Genomic DNA, 18184 nt, shown 5'->3' with positions numbered 1-18184 from the left:
TGCTGTTTATAAAAAATGTTGCAATTTTCAAACTTTGAACTATTATCGCTTTATTCCATAATGTCACATCTCCCAAAATAGTTAATAAATAACATTTCCCTCATGTCCTCTCTCCTCTTGGACCAGTCTGTGCCTTGTATTGTTCATGCTTATACTTCTTTGTGTTGTATGCCCCTTTTTCACTTGTAAAGCGCCATGACCCAAAAACGCATACATTTTCCATGCTTTTTTTCACCCCCAATGGGTGAAAAACACAGGGAAAAACGCAAAAAGAATTCACATGCTGCATTTTTGCGGTCGCCACAAACCTGCAGCAATAAAAAAAAAACGTGCACACAGCAAATCTTAAATCTCAGACTCTGTTGGGGAAGGAAATGCATGCAGTCTTGTGCTACAAACTGCACCCAAAAAATGCGCAAAAGCTCAGCAAAAATGCGCTAAAAACCTCAGTTTTAATGGACAAAATGTTAAGAAACATTCTTTCCTGTATAATGACATGTTTCTAAGGCAAATTTAACTAAAGAGAAAAAACACCTCCTCCTCTGTAGCTACATTCACACTTAGCGTTCTTGCAAAAATGCAGCAGTTTCCCATTTCAGTCAGGAACATACAATAATGTGCATTTGCTTTATGAAATCTCATTGCTTTTGCTGGGACTGTTGAGTTTGCTGGGAGTTTGCTGTTTTTAATTTCCAACAAACTCATTAAAAACGTTGCCAAAAAACGCAACGTCTGAACATATAGCCTTAATAGCCAGGCCATCGCTCACCATATTTCCCCGTTACCAATGACAACAATAGATGACATAGTATAGGACAGGGATGTCAAACTGAAATACACAGAGGGCAAAAATTAAAAAATTGGACAAAGTCGCTGGCCAATCTGGTCACTTGCTCCACATAGCCCTCCATACAGAATAATGGGCCCCACAGAGCCCTCCATACAGAATAATGGACCCCACATAGCCCTCCATACAGAATAATGGGCCCCACATAGCCCTCCATACAGAATAATGGGCCCCACATAGTCCTTCATACAGAATAATGAGCCCCACATAGCCCTCCATACAGAATAATGGGCCCCGCATAGCCCTCCATACAGAATAATGGGCTCCACATAGCCCTCCATACAGAATAATGAGCCCCACATAGCCCTCCATACAGAATAATGGCCCCCACATAGTCCTCCATACAGAATAATGGGCCCACATAGCCCTCCATACAGAATAATGGGCCCCACATAGCCCTCCATACAGAATAATGGCCCCCACATAGCCCTCCATACAGAATAATGGGCCCCACATAGTCCTCCATACAGAATAATGGGCCCCACATAGTCCTCCATACAGAATAATGGGCCCCACATAGCCCTCCATACAGAATAATGGGCCCCACATAGCCCTCCATACAGAGTAATGGACCCCACATAGACCTCCATACAGAATAATGGGCTCCACATAGCCCCCCATACAGAATAATGGTCCCCACATAGCCCTCCATACAGAATAATGGGCCCCACATAGCCCTCCATACAGAATAATGGGCCCCACATAGCCCTCCATACAGAATAATGGGCCCCACATAGACCTCCATACAGAATAATGGGCTCCACATATCCCCCCATACAGAATAATAGTCTGCACATAGCCCTCCATACAGAATAATGGGCCCCACATAGCCCTCCATACAGAATAATGGTCCCCACATAGCCCTCCATACAGAATAATGGGCCCCACATAGCCCTCCATACAGAATAATGGGCCCCACATAGCCCTCCATACAGAATAATGGGCCCCACATAGACCTCCATACAGAATAATGGGCTCCACATAGCCCTCCATACAGAATAATGGGCCCCACATAGCCCTCCATACAGAATAATGGGCCCCACATAGCCCTCCATATAGAATAATGGGCCCCACATAGCCCTCCATACAGAATAATGGGCCCCACATAGCCCTCCATACAGAATAATGGTCCCCACATAGCCCTCCATACAGAATAATGGGCCCCACATAGCCCTCCATACAGAATAATGGTCCCCACATAGCCCTCCATACGGAATAATGGGCCCCACATAGTTCACCATACGATATAATGGACCCCACATAGCCCTCCATACAGAATAATGGGCCCCACATAGCCCTCCATACAGAATAATGGGCCCCACATAGTCCTCCATACAGAATAATGGGCCCCACATAGTCCTCCATGCAGAATAATGGGCCCCACATAGTCCACCATATAGAATAATGAACCCCACATAGCCCTTCATACAGATTAATGGGCCCCACATAGCCCTCCATACAGAATAATGGGCCCCACATAGCCCTCCATACAGAATAATGGGCCCACATAGCCCTCCATACTGAATAATGGGCCCCACATAGTCCACCATATAGAATAATGAACCCCACATAGCCCTTCATACAGATTAATGGGCCCCACATAGTCCTCCATACAGAATAATGTGCCCCACATAGCCCTCCATACAGAATAATGGGCCCCACATAGTCCTCCATACAGATTAATGGGCCCCACATAGCCCTCCATACAGAATAATGGGCCCCACATAGCCCTCCATACAGAATAATGGGCCCCACATAGCCCTCCATACAGAATAATGGGCCCCACATAGCCCTCCATACAGATTAATGAGCCCCACATAGCCCTCCATACAGAATAATGGGCCCCACATAGCCCTTCATACAGAATAATGGGCCCCACATAGCCCTCCATACAGAATAATGGGCCCCACATAGCCCTCCATATAGAATAATGGGCCCCACATAGCCCTCCATACAGAATAATGGGCCCCACATAGCCCTCCATACAGAATAATGGGCCCCACATAGCCCTCCATACAGAATAATGGTCCCCACATAGCCCTCCATACGGAATAATGGGCCCCACATAGTTCACCATACGATATAATGGACCCCACATAGCCCTCCATACAGAATAATGGGCCCCACATAGCCCTCCATACAGAATAATGGGCCCCACATAGTCCTCCATACAGAATAATGGGCCCCACATAGTCCTCCATGCAGAATAATGGGCCCCACATAGTCCACCATATAGAATAATGAACCCCACATAGCCCTTCATACAGATTAATGGGCCCCACATAGCCCTCCATACAGAATAATGGGCCCCACATAGCCCTCCATACAGAATAATGGGCCCACATAGCCCTCCATACTGAATAATGGGCCCCACATAGTCCTCCATACAGAATAATGTGCCCCACATAGCCCTCCATACAGAATAATGGGCCCCACATAGTCCTCCATACAGATTAATGGGCCCCACATAGCCCTCCATACAGAATAATGGGCCCCACATAGCCCTCCATACAGAATAATGGGCCCCACATAGCCCTCCATACAGAATAATGGGCCCCACATAGCCCTCCATACAGATTAATGAGCCCCACATAGCCCTCCATACAAAATAATGGGCCCCATATAGCCCTCCATACAGAATAATGGGCCCCATATAGCCCTTCATACAGAATAATGGGCCCCACATAGCCCTCCATACAGAATAATGGGCCCCATATAGCCCTCCATACAAAATAATGGGCCCCATATAGCCCTCCATACAGAATAATGGCCCCACATAGCCCTCCATACAGAATAATGGCCCCACATAGTCCTCCATACAGAATAATGGGCCCCACATAGCCCTCCATACAGAATAATGGGCCCCACATAGCCCTCCATACAGAATAATGGCCCCACATAGTCCTCCATACAGAATAATGGGCCCCATATAGCCCTCCATACAAAATAATGGGCCCCATATAGCCCTCCATACAGAATAATGGCCCCACATAGCCCTCCATACAGAATAATGGCCCCATATAGCCCTCCATACAAAATAATGGGCCCCATATAGCCCTCCATACAGAATAATGGCCCCACATAGCCCTCCATACAGAATAATGGCCCCACATAGTCCTCCATACAGAATAATGGGCCCCACATAGCCCTCCATACAGAATAATGGGCCCCACATAGCCCTCCATACAGAATAATGGCCCCACATAGCCATCCATACAGAATAATGGACCCCACATAGTCCTCCATACAGAATAATGGGCCCCACATAGCCCTCCATACAGAATAATGGGCCCCACATAGCCCTCCATACAGAATAATGGGCCCCATATAGCCCTCCATACAGAATAATGGGCCCCACATAGCCCTCCATACAGAATAATGGGCCCCATATAGCCCTCCATACAGAATAATGGGCCCCACATAGCCCTCCATACAGAATAATGGACCCCATATAGCCCTCCATACAGAATAATGGGCCCCACATAGCCCTCCATACAGAATAATGGGCCCCACATAGCCCTCCATACAGAATAATGGGCCCACATAGCCCTCCATACTGAATAATGGGCCCCACATAGTCCACCATATAGAATAATGAACCCCACATAGCCCTTCATACAGATTAATGGGCCCCACATAGTCCTCCATACAGAATAATGTGCCCCACATAGCCCTCCATACAGAATAATGGGCCCCACATAGTCCTCCATACAGATTAATGGGCCCCACATAGCCCTCCATACAGAATAATGGGCCCCACATAGCCCTCCATACAGAATAATGGGCCCCACATAGCCCTCCATACAGAATAATGGGCCCCACATAGCCCTCCATACAGATTAATGAGCCCCACATAGCCCTCCATACAGAATAATGGGCCCCACATAGCCCTTCATACAGAATAATGGGCCCCACATAGCCCTCCATACAGAATAATGGGCCCCACATAGCCCTCCATATAGAATAATGGGCCCCACATAGCCCTCCATACAGAATAATGGGCCCCACATAGCCCTCCATACAGAATAATGGGCCCCACATAGCCCTCCATACAGAATAATGGTCCCCACATAGCCCTCCATACGGAATAATGGGCCCCACATAGTTCACCATACGATATAATGGACCCCACATAGCCCTCCATACAGAATAATGGGCCCCACATAGCCCTCCATACAGAATAATGGGCCCCACATAGTCCTCCATACAGAATAATGGGCCCCACATAGTCCTCCATGCAGAATAATGGGCCCCACATAGTCCACCATATAGAATAATGAACCCCACATAGCCCTTCATACAGATTAATGGGCCCCACATAGCCCTCCATACAGAATAATGGGCCCCACATAGCCCTCCATACAGAATAATGGGCCCACATAGCCCTCCATACTGAATAATGGGCCCCACATAGTCCTCCATACAGAATAATGTGCCCCACATAGCCCTCCATACAGAATAATGGGCCCCACATAGTCCTCCATACAGATTAATGGGCCCCACATAGCCCTCCATACAGAATAATGGGCCCCACATAGCCCTCCATACAGAATAATGGGCCCCACATAGCCCTCCATACAGAATAATGGGCCCCACATAGCCCTCCATACAGATTAATGAGCCCCACATAGCCCTCCATACAAAATAATGGGCCCCATATAGCCCTCCATACAGAATAATGGGCCCCATATAGCCCTTCATACAGAATAATGGGCCCCACATAGCCCTCCATACAGAATAATGGGCCCCATATAGCCCTCCATACAAAATAATGGGCCCCATATAGCCCTCCATACAGAATAATGGGCCCCACATAGTCCTCCATACAGAATAATGGCCCCACATAGTCCTCCATACAGAATAATGGGCCCCACATAGCCCTCCATACAGAATAATGGGCCCCACATAGCCCTCCATACAGAATAATGGCCCCACATAGTCCTCCATACAGAATAATGGGCCCCATATAGCCCTCCATACAAAATAATGGGCCCCATATAGCCCTCCATACAGAATAATGGCCCCACATAGCCCTCCATACAGAATAATGGGCCCCATATAGCCCTCCATACAGAATAATGGGCCCCACATAGCCCTCCATACAGAATAATGGCCCCACATAGCCATCCATACAGAATAATGGACCCCACATAGTCCTCCATACAGAATAATGGGCCCCACATAGCCCTCCATACAGAATAATGGGCCCCACATAGCCCTCCATACAGAATAATGGGCCCCATATAGCCCTCCATACAGAATAATGGGCCCCACATAGCCCTCCATACAGAATAATGGGCCCCATATAGCCCTCCATACAGAATAATGGGCCCCACATAGCCCTCCATACAGAATAATGGACCCCATATAGCCCTCCATACAGAATAATGGGCCCCACATAGCCCTCCATACAGAATAATGGGCCCCATATAGCCCTCCATACAGAATAAGTAAGAAGATCAATCAATATTAGTGATAGAAAGAGAATGGGCAGAGAAATTCTCTACACAACATGGTCCATAATCCAACATGTCTTCTCCTCAGTGTCCTCTGGAGATGCTGCTCCTCAGTTGTATGGGGTTATTACATTGTGTCATTGTCTTCTTGGAGGTCTACAAGTAACAATCAGTCTCCACATTGTCTCCTCTGCAGATCGTCTCCTGATTGTTGGTCTCATATTGGTGAAAATAGGATTAATAACAGCTCTCATCATTGTCTCTACTTCTGGTAAGTATCAATATCTCAGATCATTTAGTTGCATTAATAAAATCATTTGGGGTCTTTTTTCAGTATAAACAACTTTGTTACTGTATATGATAAAGATACAAACTGCCTATTATTCTATTATTATCCTCACATTATTCTTATAATCAATTAAGGCAATACCGAATGTCATATATAGAGATGAGTGAACCTTTCAAAGTTCGGTTCTCTGAGCCTTACCGAACAAGCGCTACATTCGCAGAACTGTTCGTCGAACCGTTGGACAAAGCTTTCGAACCTCATTGGATGCAATGGAAGGCCAAACTTAAGGCAGAGAAAACACCTTTAGGGGGTTGAAAAGCTTCCCAAACGGCAAAAATACGTTTTACGTTGAAGCACCATTATTTTGGCATAGCCATTAGCTTCCTAGACTATTGAAATGAGAAATATAGAGGTGAATGAGAGACAGGTACAGGGCTGGTGCTCCCATACCCCTGCCAATACAGACAAGACACAACTAAGAGATCCGTCTTGGAGTCTTGAGATTTAAAAATCTTTCAGGCAGACAGCAGAACAGTGGCATCAATTGCCCCCCTATTTCCCCATAGTGTGTTTGCACCGCAGGGAGGTATGGTCAATGCAACACACAAAATGTGGCCTGGCACTTCCTTTTTAAAAAGTAAGCACATAGCAACCGTGCCTTCTACAGCAACGCATCCAGACCTGACTTGCGCCCTAGAATTTTCTTTATAACCAGCTTGAGCACGTGAGCTATGCAATGCACATGTGATGGCATAGTGCCGCCACCAGGTTTGCACCATTATCGCATACGGCCTTCCCTGGCTCCAGGTTCAGTGAAGACAGCCATTGATCAAACTGGGCCTGGATAGTGGTCCACAACTCTGCAGCTGTGTGAATGTGTTCTCCAATGCATATTATTTGAAGCACTTATACACAGGATGTAGCCCAGCATTTTCATTTGAAAAATCAAGAGATGCATGAGTGATAGGAATAGGCCTCTTGCTCCCAGAACCCTGGTACTACAGACAAAAGACAATTTGGCGACCCTACTTGAAATTTCCACATTTTCAAAAATTAAGGTCAGACAATAGGAAAAGTGGCAACAATTGGCACAGACTAAAAATAGTGGAACACCGCAACATGGATGCTTGGGACCGGCACTGTAACGAGGCCCAAACAAACATTTCAACCTTCACCAGAGACATCAATATGACAGAAAGGCATAGGCCTCTTTCTCCCAGAACCCTGGCACTACAGACAAGATTCCCTGCCTAAGTCACATTTCCTTGTGTATAAAAATCGTGAATATGTTGCCTCAGCAGCATTTTGTGAATGTGACACATTGGGGATGTTGTGGCCACCAAGGCTGCTAGACAGTCAGCTTAGCTAGGGGAAATATGCTAAGTAGTTCAGATAGATAGGAGAGTGATAGTTTACAATAGGGATGTGCATTGTAGGTGAGCTTAAGCTACAAGTTCAATGCTGCAAGGTCCACATAGATAGGAGAGCACTAGTTTATAATAGTGACGTGCCCTGTACGGAAAGGTGATGGTGCCACATATTGGCATATTTCATGATTAAAATAAGGATTGGTACTTGTAGTGCCTGTTAAACAGTTGCAAGTGAAGCATGTAAATAAGTACTACTGCCGTATGTATTACTGACTGCTGAAAAGCATGCAAACACAATCATAAGCATTGTTACTTGATAGTGCGTGGCCTTAAAAAATAGAAAGTGAAGTATCTAAAAAGTGGTTCTTGGCAATTTTAATTGCCTGGTGAAAAATCTGGAAACACAGTTATAGGTATTGTTATTTGAAAGTTCGTGGCCTAAAAAAATTCCTAGGGAAGTATCTAAAAAGTGGTTCTGGGCAATTTTAATTGCCTGCTGAAAATTATGCACACACATTTATAGGTATTGGTAGATAGCCGTGTGTGGCCAAAAAAGTTGCTAGGGAACTATCTAAAAAGTGGTTATTGGCAATTTTGTCTGGTCCAAATTCTGCAAACAGAGTTATAGGTATTGTTACTTGAAAGTGCGTGGCCTAAAAAAATTCCTTATCCCCCCATTCATCATACAGCACCACGAACCTATCCAAAGCATAACATGTTATTAGAAAAGCATTTTTTTAAATTGCGATCGATGATAGAACAAAACCGAACATTGCCGAGTTTTGGGGGAAAGTGGTCGGGTTACCAAGCCCAAACGAACAAGCTAAGGCTCGTACCAAATTTGAAATTGGCGAAACTTTATCGCATAGGGTTGCCCATTTCTAGTCATATACATTATTAACTATTAATTTCATGTAAATGTCAGAGCAGCAAAATGAGCGACAGATGGGAAACGTCCGCTCAGTGTGCGCTCCAGTGACCAGCGAGAAAACTGGAATTTTCTATTGCTCTTATATCAATCTCTAAAGTCTTTAATTACAAATATAAATTGTTGAATTTTTAAAAATAATGATGTGTTCATTGTACAGATAATAAAAATGAAATCAGGATCCAGAAATCTGCTCCATGTGATGATGATTGGATCTGACATCGGGGAAAGTGTTATTACTTCTCTACAGAATGTAAAACCTGGAAAAAGAGCCAGAAATTCTGTAACTCACATAACTCATCACTGGCGATTATAGATAATAAAGAGGAAAAGGAGAGAATCTGATAATGTGGAGAAGAAACGTGTAATATCCACACAGCAATTTATATTATAATGTATAATAATAATAATAATATGATTCTTTATAATTACTGTATAATGGATGCAACAATCCTGGGTAGCTGCAGGCTGCTATTTTTAGGCTAGGGTGGGCCCAATAAGCATTGGTCTCCCCAGCCTATGGATACCAGATCCCAGCTGTTGGCTTTATCATGGCTGGGTACAAAAAGTGCTAGAGGACCGCATGGCGGTGTTTACAATTATTTATTTAAATAATATTAATAAAAAAAAAATCTGCATGCAGTTCCTCTTATTTTGATACACAGCCAAGATAAGCGCACGGCTGAGGGCTGAAGCCTGTAGCCGTGACTTTATCTGTGCTGGGTATCATAATACGGGGGGACTCTACGCCAATATATTTATTTATTTTTATACCACGATAATGACTCGCAGACAGGGTTTATGATCGGAAGCACTCAGGCGCTGTCAGACAGGCTGGGGGATGCGTCTGACTGCAACCAATCACAGACACCAGGACTACCGGTGGGCAGAGGAAGCAGAGAATATGCATGCAGGTAAATGAGCAGCCCCGGAGGAAGAGTGAGTGGCCTGAAAGCTGTTACAACCGTATCGGAGACTCTAAGTATAGCATTCTTCCTCTAATATCCCAATCTCTTCTACCACCATTTTCAAGTGCTGGATTCTGGTCCCCATAGACTTATATGGGGACCGGCGTCTGGCCAGATATCCAGGATCGATTCTGGGCCGGAACCGTTTTTTTAAGTCCAGTTAGTCCTGCGCATTCCGAATATCTGCAAGTTCACCCATCACTAATCTCATGTTATTGTAGTCAGCAAAAATGATGTAGAGCAGTGTAATAATAATATTGATAAAATCACAATAATATTTCCACAATATTTCCAAGATTCTATATAATAACTGAATAATAATATTAATACTACTAATAATATATAAATACAGGATTACATATGACAATTATTTTATTATTGGCAGGATTTTCTGTTTTGGTTTAAATATACAATCACTGGATCGGTATAAGACGCACAGATGATAATACAGCCTGGATCTGCACTAATGGAACATTATATAATGAAAGCTTGTGAGTTACCGTTTTACAGATTCTTATAGAATTTGTGCATATCTACAGGTGAAACCAGGAGTTTCCATCCGCTCTCTATACAGACACATCTGCAGGTTTTTCCCTCTGCTCTCTATACAGATACATCTGCAGGTTTTTCATCCGCTCTCTATACAGACACATCTGAAGGTTTTTCCCTCCGCTCTCTATACAGACATATCTGCAGATTTTTCCCTCCGCTCTCTATACAGACACATCTGCAGGTTTTTCCCTCTGCTCTCTATACAGATACATCTGCAGGTTTTTCATCCGCTCTCTATACAGACACATCTGAAGGTTTTTCCCTCCGCTCTCTATACAGACATATCTGCAGGTTTTTCCCTCCGCTCTCTATACAGACACATCTGCAGGTTTTTCCTTCCACTCTCTATACAGACACATCTGCAGGTTCTTCCTCCTGCTCTCTATACAGACACATCTGCAGGTTTTTTCCTCCACTCTCTATACAGATACATCTGCATGTTTTTCTTTCCACTCTCTATAAAGACACATCTGCAGGTTTTCCCCTCCGCTCTCTATACAGACACATCTGCAGGTTTTTCCCTCCGCTCTCAATAAAGACACATCTGCAGGTTTTTCCCTCCACTCTCTATAAAGGCACATCTGCAGGTTTTTCCCTCCGCTCTCTATAAAGACACATCTGCAGGTTTTTCCCTCCGCTCTCTTTAAAGACACATCTGCAGGTTTTTCCCTCCGCTCTCTATAAAGGCACATCTCCACGTTTTTCTTTCCGCTCTCTATACAGGCACATCTGCAAGTTTTTCCCTCTGCTCTCTATAAAGAAACATCTGCAGGTTTTTCCCTCCACTCTCTATGAAGACACATCTGCAAGTTTTTCCCTCTGCTCTCTATAAAGACACATCTGCAAGTTTTTCCCTCTGCTCTCTATACAGCCACATCTGCAGATTTTTCCCTACGCTCTCTATAAAGACACATCTGTAGGTTTTCCCCTCCGCTCTCTATATAGGCACATCTGCAGGTTTTTCCCTCCGCTCTCTATAAAGACACATCTGCAGGTTTTTCCCTCCGCTCTCTATAAAGGCACATCTGCAGGTTTTTCTCTCTACTCTCTATAAAGACACATCTGCAGGTTTTTCACTCCGCTCTCTATACAGATACATCTGCAGGTTTCATTCTGCCTTTCAAATATTGCAGTATGGCTCAGCTCCTATTTATCCTGCGGTCTATGCTGAGCGCTTACACTGTGATTACGTGTAAGGGTATGTGCCCATGATCAGGAATAGCGGCATGTTGGACGCAGCGTTTTTTCGCTGCGTCCAAAATGCTGCATTATACATTACAAGGAAATCCCATGCCCACTGTGCTTCTTTTCTCTGCACCGTAAACTGACATGCGACGCAGCTTCCCTAGCTGCAACATGTCAATTTATGCTTATAGAGATGTGTTCTCCATGGGGAAAACTGAGCACTAGCCAGGGCTTCAACAGGGTTTTCTTATGGGCTCAGGTTCCTGCTCGGCGACAGTTGAGAAGACTGTATAGACCCTAAATAGGAGAGTAGGGACAGCTGCAGGTGAGGATAGGAGGTGTCCCATCCATCCCTCTCACTAAGCTAGGGCCCACTGTTGTTATTGTGTTCCTGGTGTTCCCCCATATTCGTATTTTTGTTGTGCGTCAGGCTCCCCATTGGTCTGAACGCACGTGTCATGCTTGTCATTCCCAGTAGCGTAACAGCCAGGAGGGCAAAGGAAAAATATCACTCCACCCATTTGGCAAACATTGCACATATCCATATAGAAATACTGTGAAATAGGAGAAAAATTGTGGACTAAACGTGCTATAAGATATAACATTTACTGAAGTATATTTAAAATTGTTGACATTACAAGCATAGAAAAATACTAATTACAACAAGACAAGGATAGAATGGTTAACCACTGGAATATAAGCCAATCATATACAGTGGGTATGGAAAGTGTGACGCCCTGGACTAGCCAGGTAGTCACAGTTAGACTCCCGCACAACACCTGTCCCCTAAAAAGGTGTCATCAGCCAACCATTAAAACCTAGTCACCCCTCTCAGAGCTTGATGGACACACCAGGGGGCGGAGCCAGGCGGTTGTCCACGCCCACCGAGGAGTTCAGAGAGCCTGAGGCGGGAAAAACAGTGGATTAGCTGTCAGGAGGTGAAGGAGAGTGGAAGCAGGCCTGTGCCCAGGTCTGCAGCAGTCTGACAGGTGCCAGGGTTGGAGCCCGGGCACCTTTGGCTAGGAGGCATACGGTGGCCTCAGCCTGCAGGAGCTGGGAAGACGGCTCAGTGGAACCGTGGTGGACCGGGACAGGGTAGTGGCCCGCCAGTACCGACCCGGGGAACCGACTCGGAAACTGGAGCACGGAGGGGGGTACTCAGACCCTGAAACGAGGTCCAGAAGCCACTGGACTGATTTAATGCACTGATTGCGGTCTGGACTATAGGTCCTTTCCCACCCAAAGTCCCGACTGAAGACAACAGCCCAACGAGGGGGATAGAAAGCCACCGCACAGGCAGAGAGATCCCATGGGCCAGCGTCTGTGGGCAAAAGGGCTCTCCCGACATCCACAAAACCAGGGAGCGGACTTCAGATGCTGAAGCGCAGGTAGCCCACAAATACACAACACAGTGCAGGAGAAAGGCAGAGACCACCAACCGGGTGGGGGACCTGACGCAGACGGCTGCGGGCACCGACCACCATCAACTTGGTTTACCAGAGACTCGTGTGCGTTACTAACCGTGAGTACAACAGTGCCCTCCGGCCGCGCACCTCCCTGCACCGCCCAACAAAACCCCAACGGGTCCCGGGGCTACCACCCCTGCCCACGGGGGGGTTACCATCTTGCTGCGTAACATCTTCCCCCGGGTGCCCAGTAACCGCAGCGGTGGTGTCCACCTTCACCACAACCCGTGGGTGGCGTCACAAACTCAAACATGGCTCCGGCCGTACACCTACGTCCCCTAAAAGCGCCAGCCCCCTTTCAGATTGAAGTGGACCACGGGGCCCCCGGGTCCAAAGACGTTCGAGCCACCACCCGGCGAGTCCGGATCCGAGCGGCTCGGTTGCCGCCGAGCACAGGGCGGTACACATCGACTCTTCTGGCGTCACAAACAGGATACTTACCCATTCACTTACCTATTGAAGAGCGCCTTGAAGCGAAGTCAGCGGTGATCCGTTGTAAAGTTTTCGGAATCCACCATCTTGCCGCCATCTTTTGGTGCGAAGATTCCCGCCAGAGTCTTCTTTCCCACGGAAAGGACGCGAAAGCTAAAGCCCCGCCCCCTGGGAAAGCAGCCGGAAAGTGAGCCGGAAGTTGCAAAACGAAGCTTCCAGCGAAAAGAAAAAAAGAAGTGCCAGCAAAAGACCAAGGGGGAGCAGATAGGAGATATCTGCTCCTGAACCTGATGCCGGCCCCACGCCGACCGTTGGAGCGCGGCGCCCATGGGGGAGGCGGCCGGCGAGGAAGCTGCAGCTCCCGCTCCGGTCGCAGGAGCGGCGGGCCCCGAGGTTCCGGTGGTGACTTCCCGTGCAGCAGCTGGCGGTGACCCGCCTGCCATAGGAAAGATGTCGGCCCCGACAGTCCGCCCAGCCGCGACGGGAACGGCGCCTGGCTGAGAAGACCTCCCAATAGCCAGCTCGGAGCCAGAGGGGGCGACCGACGAGGAGGCCGCGGCTCCCGCCCTGGATGCTGGAGCTGGGGCGGCATGGGATCGGTTGCCGCCAGGAATGGAGACGTGGTTGGAGAGGAAGCTGGCGCAGTTCTGTATCCAGGTACGGGTCGAGTCGATGCAGCAAGCCTTGGGCTCGAGCCACCACCCGGCGAGTCCGGATCCGAGCGGCTCGGTTGCCGCCGAGCACGGGGCGGTACAAAAGTATTCAGACCCCTTTAACTTTTCCACTCTTTGTTTCATTGCAACCATTTGGTAAATTCAAAAAAATTCATTTTTTTTCTCAGTAATGTACACTCTGCACCCCATCCCCCATATTGTCATAAAAAAAACAAATGTAGAAATTTTTGCAAATTTTATAAAAAAAAAGAAAAACTGAAATATCACGTGGTCATAAGTATTCAGACCCTTTGCTCAGTATTGAGTAGTAGCACCTTTTGAGCTAGTGCAGCCATGAGTCTTCTTGGGAATGATGCAACAAGTTTTTCCCACCTTAGATTTGGGGATCCTCGGCCATTCTTCCTTGTAGATCCTCTCCAGTTCCATCAGGTTGGATGATAAACGTTGGTGGACGCCATTTTCAGGTCTCTCCAGAGATGCTCAATTGAGTTTAGGTCAGGGCTCTGGCTGGGCCGGTCAAGAATGGTCACAGAGTTGTTCTGGAGCCACTCCTTTGTTATTTTAGCTGTGTGCTTAGGGTCATTGTCTTGTTGGAAGGTGAACCTTCAGCCAAGTCTGAGGTCCAGAGCACTCTGGAAGAGGTTTTCTTCCAGGATATCTCTGTACTTGGCCACATTCATTTTTCCTTCAATTGCAACCAATCGTCCTGTCCCTGCAGCTGACTCCCCCACCACTGACATGATGCTGCCACCACCATGTTTCATTATGATGAGGTACCTGGTTTTCTTCAAACATACCTCTTAGAATTATCACCAAAAAGTTCTCTCTTTGTCTCATCAGACCAGAGGATCTTATTTCTCATAGTCTGGGAGTCCTTCGTTTTTTTGGAAACTCTATGCAGGCTTTCCTATGTCTTGCACTGAGGAGATGCTTCTGTCGGGCCACTCTGCCATAAAGGCTCGACTGGTGGAGGCTGCAGTTGACTTTGTGGAACTTTCTCCCATCGCCCTATGCATCTCTGGAGCTCAGCCACAGTGATCTTGGGGTTCTTCTTTACCTCTCTCACCAAGGCTCTTCTCCCACGATTGCTCAGTTTGGCTGGACGGCCAGGTCTAGGAAGAGTTCTGGAGGTCCCAAAACATCTTCCATTTAAGGATTATGGAGGCCACTGTGCTCTTAGGAACCTTGAGTACTGCAAAAATTATTTTGTTGCCTTGGCCAAATCTGTGCCTTGCCATTATTCTGTCTCTGAGCTCCTTGTACAGTTCCTTTGACCTCATGATTCTCATATGGTGTGACATGCACTGTGAGCTGTGGGGTCTTATATAGACAGGCGTGTTCCTTTCCAAATCAAGTCCTATTAGTTAAATTAAACACAGCTGGACTCCAATGAAGAGAACCATCTCAAGGAGAATCACAAGGAAATGGACAGCATGTGACTTACATATGAGTGTCTGAGCAAAGGGTCTGAATACTTATGACTATGTGATAGTTCAGTTTTTCTTGTTTAAAAAAATTGCAAAAATTTCTATGTTTCTGGGGTTTTTTCTGTCAAGATGGGGGATGGGGGGCAGAGTGTACATTAAGGAGAAAAAAATGAACTTTTTTGAATTTACTAAATGTCTGCAACGAAACAAGTGTGAAAAATGTAAAGGGGTCTGAATACTTTCCGTACCCACTGTATACAAAAGGACATTCGATATAATGTTAAAAAGGGTCACTATAAATATCTGTTCTTATGGTCTCAAATGTCCATGTACAGTAGTTAATCAAAAGTCATATAGCACAAACACATGTGGGGCCTCTATCTCATCCCTTTGTACTATGATAAACAAAAGCCAAGCAAGCAAGGTAAAAACAGTAATCTTTGAATTAAATTGTAAGTTACCCAGGTATTGCTGTGTTAGTTGGGGAGAAGAGGAGTCCCCACAGAAGAGCCTGACGCGCGTTTCGCTTTCTCATTGAAAGTCTCACTCTCTCCTCTTTTCCCCAACAATTTTCACAATTTTTCCACAACTTTTCTCCTATTTTGCCGAATTAAAATAGCATTATATACTGTTCCCTGGACAGCGGCACTACTGACAACCCGACTATGCAGGGAACTATAACCCAGTGCAATTCACAAGCAGACGGCCGGCTACAGTCCATGTGACGCTGTGCGCTGGGAATAAGTGGGGATATAGATATATATTAGATTATCAGTTTTGCCACCAAACATTAGACTATCCAAGTACAAATTCAGGATTTTTTTGTAGGGATTGTAAAGTTTTTAATTTTCAGCTAATTGCAGAGTTATAAGCAGTATAAAATAACAGACATAAGTATCTTCTACCTGGTGACATGATAAACGCTGATGTGATGATTCTCTGTACAAAATGTCTTGTTTTCCAGATTCAGTATCACAAGATTATCAGAAAATTCGGGAGAAATTGAATGTGTTTCTGAATCATAGAGGTGTAATAAGTCAGAAAGGACCCCATAAATACAAATAGATATGTAACAAGACAAAGGGTTTTATATTGAGAATGTCGTAACGTCACTAGACATCCCGCATTGTGTATTTACCATTCAGGCTTTGCCTTAAACTGATGAAAATTCAGTGAATCAAAAACAAGCCTAGTAGGCTATACAAAAATACCATAATTTCATTACGAGGTTCATTTTAAGCCCGAAATTGGGCAATTTTCTCTTCCACCACAAACTTCTGTACTCGGAGAAGCCCACATGCCTTCCATACCACCCAAAAAGCACAAAAAAATGTAGAGAAGATCAATACTTACTGAGTACACCTCCAACGAGACTCTAATTCAGGATTGAGATCCCTGCTCTTCACTCATCTGGCAACAGTTTCTTCCTGCAGCCCCTGCCCGCACCATCTTGCAGGATCACACCCAGCAAGACACAACGGCTCCCCACAAGGCTGTATGACACCTTTTGATGTTTGTGATGGTTGGTGTGCTCAAAGCAATCCATAAATGTTCTCTGCATTCTCCACAGCTCATTTGTTTGGTTCTCGCCCTTGGATGATTAATGGGCTACTCCAGTCAATAGACTTCAACTGCTTAATTCCTTCAAATCACAGCATAAAGTTAATCTCAAAAGTAAGTACACCCCTTACATTTTGGCAAATATTTTATTATATGTTTTCATGGGACAACACTGAAAATATAATACTTTGAGACCCCTTCTGCACACAGATTACTTTACATTGTATGAAACACACGCCCCTTGGGCCACATGCGGCCCCTGAGACTACTTCTTGCGACCAGCAGGCATGTAGCCCCCTTGACTATTGCGGCTGGTGCAGGAGGCCGTCACAGTCAGTGCTTTATTTCAGTTGAATGTATTGGCGGTGCAGCATAGAGGCAAACTCGCTGCACTGCTTTACCAATTGCAGTTACCGGCCAATCAGAGGCCAGCAGCTGACGTCATACACAGCTGTCAGCAAGAAGCAGAAAAGAGGACGGGAAAAGAGGAGGGAATGGAGGACAAGTGAAAATATTTTTTTTTGTGTATATAAAGAACGACACAATAGGGGACGTTACCGTAGGATGATGACATTGCTACAAAAGGTGTCCAGGACATTTCTGCAGGATGCTGACAAGGATGAGCACATTACTACAAGATGGGGACAAAGATGGGCAGATTACTACAGGATGGGACCAAGGATGAACACTTCACAAGGTGATGAGGACCAGGATGGGACACATTACTACAAGATGAGGACCAGGATGGGGACATAACTACAGGATGGTAATGTTATTCCAAGATGTGTGCCAGAATGGGAACAATACTACAAGATGTTGGCCAAAATTACTAAGTGGTGCTGGTTGTAGGATTACTTACAAGAAATGGATAAAAGGTAAAAAATATTTATTTTTTTTGCCATTAAAAATGTTTGTTTTTTTAAATATAAACTAAAATAAACAAAAAAAAGTTCATGTTTATCATTGCCACATCCATAACGACCCGAGCCATACAACCATAACCCATATGATGAATGCCATTTAAAAAAAT

This window comes from Anomaloglossus baeobatrachus, chromosome 5, assembly GCF_048569485.1.
Source record: "Anomaloglossus baeobatrachus isolate aAnoBae1 chromosome 5, aAnoBae1.hap1, whole genome shotgun sequence".
NCBI classification, from domain to species: domain Eukaryota; kingdom Metazoa; phylum Chordata; class Amphibia; order Anura; family Aromobatidae; genus Anomaloglossus; species Anomaloglossus baeobatrachus.
The sequence above is the reverse complement of the archived record's forward strand: the minus strand, read 5'-3'. Positions refer to the sequence as shown.